Here is a 7,461-nt window from a genome sequence, read left to right as displayed (position 1 = left end):
TTCTGGAGGCCATGAATTTCAAGAGCATGGCTCTGGTAGAACACCTTCCTGTATCATTTCAGGGTAAAAGAGCAAGAATTCGAGAGAACTCACTTTATAAAAGAAAACCAGTTAATCCATTAATTCAAGGGTGGCCATTGACAGAGAAAGAGGGAGGGAGGGAGGGAGGGAGGGAGGGAGGGAGGGAGAGAGGAGAGATCTCAAAGCTGCCCTTGGAACTGCAATGACAATGCTGTGTTTGTTTCCATGCAGAATTCTGGGAGATTCTCCGACTACAGTCACAACCATTACAATGTTATAGCTAGTTCTTGTGGTTTCTCCTTACATCCACTCATTACCATTCCCCCACCTCTCTGTTGCCCAACAGGGAGGAAGGCAGCTGGAGCAGCGAGTCTCTGAGGAAGTACATCTCATTTTTATGGAACTTCACTAACTTGTTTTCCATTTTAGTTCTAAATGTTTAAAAACACGATCTTTAGCCTACCTGGGTTTTCTTTTTTAATTTAATTTTTTTTTTATTCTAACAGTGGGCACAAATATGCCTTTGCAAGTCTGTATACCCTAACCAGAATGTCAGTCTTGCCAACAGGTCTCATGGGTAAGTATTACTAATGTAAACTGCCTACGTATCCACCAGCTCCCCAGCCTGCACATACAGTTAGATTGTTTATTCTTTAAATTGCTTATTTTATTTACTTACCTTCCAAATATCTCCCTTTCTGGCTTCCCCTCCCCAACTCCCCTACCCCATTCCCTCACCCCCTGCTTCTATGAGGGTATTCTCCCACCCATTCATCCACTCTTACCTATCCCTTGGCATTCCCCTATGCTGGGGTGTGGAGCCTTCACAGAACAAAGGGCCTCTCCTCCTATTTATGCCAGATAAGGCCACCCTCTGTTACATATGCAGCTGGAGTCATGCAGCTGGATACCCTTTGGTTGGTGGTTTAGTCCCTGGGAGCTCTGGGGAGTCTGGTTGGTTGATACTGTTCTTCCTATGGGGTTGCAAACCCCTTCAGCTGCTTCAGTCCTAATATCAACGGCGAGAGAGCCAGGGGCCTCCCACACATGCCAGCAGCATCTTGGAGAGCTCATCACCTCCTCAGTTACTGTTGACTCTGCCGTCTTTTCTCTTGTATCTTGTTTTTTGCTTTTGCTTCTTTTCATTGTCATGCATTAAGCCCATTTGAATAAGGCAGAAGGCATAGAAAGGAGAGAGAATTAAACTTTGGGATAAAGGAAGGAGCGCTAGCAGGGGTGGGGAGTTGCGGGGGTGGGATATGGCTAGGAGTATGGCCAGCACTCACTTGGTTTAGGGGATGTCCCAGAGGGAACACTCTGGAAAATTTGAAAGCCTGTTAGTGTCTTTTGTCATACAAAGGGGACAAACTGCTACTCGTTCCTCTCCTGGACATTATCTTCTCATTAAAAGCTCATGTGATCTGTCACTCCGTGAGGCTAATTACCCAGTTATGATTGACAAGAATGGTGAGGTCCACAGCCAGCTCCGTCTCCAGCTTGTCGCCTGCCTGTCAGTGTAGACATACTAAGGAGAGTATCTGGTTGGAGACACACCATGGCTCACTCTTTTATTCTGTCCTAGGCAAGCCTCTTCTCGGAAAACTTTTTAAGTTTCACCATCCATCTGGTACTGATAACAGATAACTTTTTTTCCCCTGAGAGAATAATTCCCGTAGATTAGAGAAAATAAATCAGGAAAAACCCTCTGCTTTCATCTCAGGGAATAGCTGCACTATCATTTAGATGTAAACTCACTGCAGTTTTGAAAACATTAAACAACTAGAAGACAAGATTCAATCTTGGGTAAATTTCACAAGGGCATCTTCCTGAGAAAGAACAAAAAGTCTAAATGACAGTGATGCTCTGAAACAAGATAAAGGAGAAGAGGTGACAAAGACTCTTTTAAGGACGTGTGTACACGGTCCCTTTAGTGATCTTACAGAGGAGGGCTAGAGGAAAGAGCACGTATATGGCTGGTGGTTTCTCTACACTGCAATGCCAACTCCACCCTTGATTTTACTTGCTCTGTATTGACGAGATTGCTCCAGGAATTCCTTTGCTACTGAAGGGGCAGCTGTAACCCACCAACTGAGGACTTTGAGGCCACTCACAGTTGAGTGAAGATGTGCAGTGTCTTTTCCTTGCAGAACATGCTGCTATTTGCATGTTTGCCTCCAGCAAGCAGAGAGATGGCTCATCCCTACAGTCCCTTTGTTCAGACATTTATCACAGTACTTGACACTCTGCATTGAAGAATCTGTCTCTCTTGTTAAATCTGCACTTTTCGGAGAAATGACTCTATATGTTTGTCTAACATCCCTGGAGTCTGATGTAGTACTTGGCAAGCACCAGGTGCAAAATTAATATTTTCTTAAGACTAAATGCATGTATGAATGAAAGAACATGCGTGTAACATGTTGAACAAAATTTTAGAAATTGAAAGTATAACAATTCTTCTATGTTCAAATAAACCAGAACCAAACTTAAGATGAAAATTTATTTCCTATATTATTTTAGAGATGGCTGGATTAAGTAGGCATTTTTCCTGAGTGCCAAAGTAACAGAATGCCAGCCACTTATGTTTATAAAGACTCCAGATCAGGTAAACCTGCTTAATGTCGTTACAAGGGACTGAGATTCTTTCTAGTGTAATCTATACTTTGTGTAGGGCTTGTTATATATCAGAATTATGATAGCAGCTGTAATAGGATAAATCTTATGTTATTAAATATTGGTTATTAATAACAGGCTGGTTGGTTATAACTGTGATATTGGAGTTAAAAGACTATTACACCTGCAATGCTATCAGGTCAATGGCATCATTTATGATATCTCGAATCATGAGAGTAGAGCTATATCCATACTGTATGGTTTCTTATAATATCAGAATGGTCCTCGTGCTTGATTTTAGTTGTCCTAGCTATCAGAGTCATTATTGACCTTATCAGGATGCAGGAGATCTACGTTGTACATTAGCATCAAGTCCATGATTCACCTTGTCAATGTTTAATTTTCAGTTAAGGCCAAGGGAATTTTCAGTGCCCGGGGACAGTGGATCCTGGGACCCTGTTCCCTTGAGCTCTGTTTGACCTTAAGTATTATATGAAATCAGGATTGAGGCATAGCAGACTGTACCTCCATGGGTTTACCAGAATGCTAACTTCAATGCTCGTGCTTCAGAGTTTAGTCTACTGGCATCTTTGCCTTGTGTCAGAATAGAGACACATACCATGGACACATTATATTGTAGCTTAAGTGATTCCTCAGGACCTTTAGGAATTGCCTTGAGACCGGAGTGAATGGATTCTTGTTGGCTTCTTCCTTCATCCCTTCCCAGTCTCTCCTGGAAGCATTGACCACTCATGTTAACCCTTGTGTGGAGTGTTCCTCTGGGCTACCTGCTTACAATGGCTAATTCCTGCTTAGGAAAAGTTGAAGCAGGATTCAAATTTAGGAAGAGATTGTAGGGTGGTGTTGTGAATTGCCTGGCCAGTTCATTTTCCTAAACCTACCAGATACATCACTCTTCCCTGTCAACCTAAATTTAATGAATCTGGGGCCATGGCTGTCCAACAGCTCTATAAACTCAGGACCTCCACTTTGTGCTAGGAAACATGGGGAGGGGGGAAAGCATATTCCCCTCTGTTATGGTATAACTTCACTTTCTCAGAGCTCCCACCCCCTCCAGAGTCATGTGTTTCAGGAGACAATGGTTCTCCTCCAACCTCCAAGTCCAGAGGATGTCAATCATCTTTGTCTCTGATTTCATTGTCTAATCGGTTTAGAAAGATGAAGGATGATAAAGCTAATGCTGAGGTTACCTTTCTTCTGCTTTTGATATTTATATAGACATGTATGGATTCTTTTCCATTCTGTGTCACCATAATGTTTTCATGAGCTCATGTCAAGCTTACATAACATTCATATCTTCATGCTAATTTTACACAGTTATGAAAGCGGACCAACATTTTCCGTGTTAGTGACCCTGCTTCTGATTTTCCAAACTACAGTTAGATGTGGCAATCTTTCTCCAACTTCAAAATAACTGAACTCTAAAATAGAGTGAAATCTACCTCGGTACACCTGCTCGGTAACGGCTGGAATTTCACTTTTGGAGAAACTGAATTGTGGGGATTGTGAGTCACTTCTGCTGGGGATAATTAGAAGGAGAGGAAATTGGGGCTTGGGAATAGAAAGCAGAGGTAGAGCAGATGGCAGAGGAAGGGTGGGTTTTTTTCTTCAGTGAATCCTTGGGGAGACAAAGGATGAGAAAGCGCAGTAAACGCTGAACAGTATTCAGGTGACATCTGTGAGGAGGAGCCGAGGAGTTCCTGCCTGTGAGAGAGGATTTGACAGGCGAGTGGTCGGGAGGGAGTAGGAAGCTGCTTCTGAGTCATGCAATCAAGGAAGCATTGAGCATCTGAATGGAAACGAGGCTGAGGGAAAAGCTAAATGGGATTGACAATCACCACACCGAAATTTGGAGAAACACTCAAAAGCTTCAAGCAAGAATGCTAAGTGGAGATTAATACTTTAGTATCCATAGTCGTGACCTTAAGATAATTAGGATTCCTCTATTATTTTTTTGATGAGTATAAAATATATTTTAATAGCTTACCTTGGTTTAATTTTAAAGTTCCTCAGATTCTACTTTTTTCTATGACCTTAATTTCTTAATCTCAAAATCTTCATCAGTGAGGATTTTTCCAAACTTTAATTCTCAAGTATGGCATATTTATATTCACCTTCACTAAATTTAATCTTGTGAGACACCATAAAGGTTAGATTATAGATTTTCTCTCTTAAATTATGACTTTATACAGTTATAAACTTAAATCAATGTAGGAAAGAATATATTAAATGTAGAATAGAAAAATCAAACAGTAGACTGGCCTAGATTATTCGCAATAGACATGAATAACAAGAGATAATACTGTTCACTTGCAAAAAGCGTTTTCATGTTGTCAAATAAAATACATGGAACCCACATGCAATGCTGCAAAAAGGCAGGAACAAACAATTCGGAGCAAACACCAGAACAGAGAAAGGTGCTCACTGTGCCTATAACCATGGAAATGCAAATTAGAGATGAGGTGCCTGTATTGGCAGCAGGTTGAAAAATGTTTACATCATGTTATGAACAGAATGTTTGTGTTTCTCCAAACTCCGTATGTTGAAGACTAAAATTCTGTATGTGAAAACCTATTAAGAAGGCTTTGAGAAGTGGTTCTAGTCATGGAGAGTTGGCATGGACAGGGTTAACGTCTTATATGGGGATGAAGTACTCTCCATCCCTGTGGAAGGGACCAAGAAAACTCAACTGTCTGTAACAAGAAGAGGACCCTTTCCGGAGTCAAACCATGGTAGGACCTCGAAACTGAACAACGATGAGATAATAATTTTGTATTGTTTATAAACCATCTATTCCATGTGGTCTTTATCTGGCAGGCCAAACTAATCATGATAAGCTAGTAACAAAACTAGGAATATGGGGAATAAGTTATTTCAGTTCTTTTGTGGAAGAATTAAGGTTAGCAGCTTCGGAAAAATTGAAGCCCGTCTGGTGAGATTTTGAGTTCCTATGTAGATTCCCTTGATAATTCCACACTAATCAAAGTAAACAGTAATGTATGAAAAGATTTTTTTTTGAAATATTTTAGCAATGGAAAGAACTTGGAAGCATTCTGAACATTCATTGATTAAAATGTAGGTTAATGAATTATGGCAATTCCATATTATGTGTAGGATTAAGCGGGGGCCCATGTCTGCTCCACCACAGGGATCGGGTCCCTTGTGGGAAGTTAGACAGTCCGTGCTTATTCCACACTACCGCCGCTGGGTGGTGTCAGGCTGTGAGAAGCCGCAAGTGGGCAGTCTGAGTTTGGGACACAGCCGGAGATGGCCCCGGGCCATCGGTTTTCAGGCTCTTGGGCATCCAGGCACCTCTGGGATGCCTGGGAAGACCTAAGAACGGAGTGGGGGCCTGTGGGGCTGGATCTAACCCAGGGCTGAGGGGGAAAAGAGGGAGAGCTCCTGTCGGTCTGGAGCTTGGCTTGGCAGGCTGCTGGCTTGGTGGCGCCCACCACTGGGAGCACAAGGAGGCCTTCTGCAGGAGATTAGGACAGAAGCTCATAGGCGAAGGCCTTATCTGGGGCTTCCCAAGGCAGATCCCATGAAAAGAGGCAGACTGTGGAAAGAGGCAGACTGTGATTTTAAGGCATTATTGTCATGGCAGAAGATGGATGAATAAAACTGTCCCCCCTTCTCGGAGTGGGCCTGAGATTAAATACCTTTTGCAGAGAGGAGTCTCTGGGAAGGAAAGCTTCATTGGCTAAGTCTCCAGACCTTTAGGCTTCTCATTATAATGGAGATCTGTCTTGAGCTTAAGAGACCTGTGGTGGTCATGTCCTCTACCTGTGACAGGGCTTGGGGTGTTGCCCTTACGTGCCTGATGGGCACAAATCTACAGAGGGCTGTGGGCCAGTGCCCGGCCTGCTTTCCTAGGAGTCAGGCGAAGCTCCTACCGTCCTTTTCAGGGTCTCCCTGGTTCAAACTTCCTTAACCGGGAACCAGGGTGTCCTTCACTGCCCCACAATTATGGAGCTCCGGAGAATTATTTCTTGGACATATTTTGCAAGTTGTTCCTTGAATGCTCTCTGTCTAAATATTTGTATTGCTCATCCCTCACTTCTTCCATGTTTTAATTTGTGTGTTATCTGGTCAGAGTGGTCTTTCTTGATGGTCTTATATGACTTCACCAAGTGGATCAACGTGTCTTCTGACCGTGCTTTATTTTCATTGTAGTCTTAAAGGTATCTAACTTTACATTGCAGGTGTGCCTTTGTTGGTTGGCTTTTGGTCTTTTCTCCTTGAACAAAAGCTTTGAGAGGACATAGGTCTAAGAGACTTAAGTGATCACAGCATTGTACCTTCAGTACTTGATGCCTGGTACATACTATAAACGTAATAATTTCCCCTGCAAGCAAATCTATGTATAATACCTGGCTAAATATATTTTCTTTGTGTTCTTTCCCTCTGTGTTGGCCTGAGAGGAATCTTATATTTCCTGCATTCTGATTTCTGTCTTGGAGTTGGCATTCCTCAGAAAATGCTCAAAATAGATTATATAACACACGTGAAGAATCTTTTTTAAAAAAATATAAAAGTTCAACATTTTTTGATCATCTAAATCATTAACCTGAAGCACTATATGGGCATCAGCCCTCTCTGTCTAGTTGGCTGAGACTGTATCCCAAGTCAACATTCCCTTCACCTCACATTCCTCCCCCCTTCTTTCTCCTCTTTCCCTTCTCTCTTTCTCTACTCACGTAATTCTTTTCCTCCCCCTCCCCTACCTTTCTTCCCCCCACCCCAATATGGTAATTTCTGTGACCAGTCTTTCCCTTTAATCTGTATCATCCTGCTAATTTTCTCTGGAGG

This window comes from Rattus norvegicus, chromosome 14, assembly GCF_036323735.1.
Source record: "Rattus norvegicus strain BN/NHsdMcwi chromosome 14, GRCr8, whole genome shotgun sequence".
Lineage (NCBI taxonomy): Eukaryota > Metazoa > Chordata > Mammalia > Rodentia > Muridae > Rattus > Rattus norvegicus.
This window is presented reverse-complemented; position numbering follows the sequence as displayed.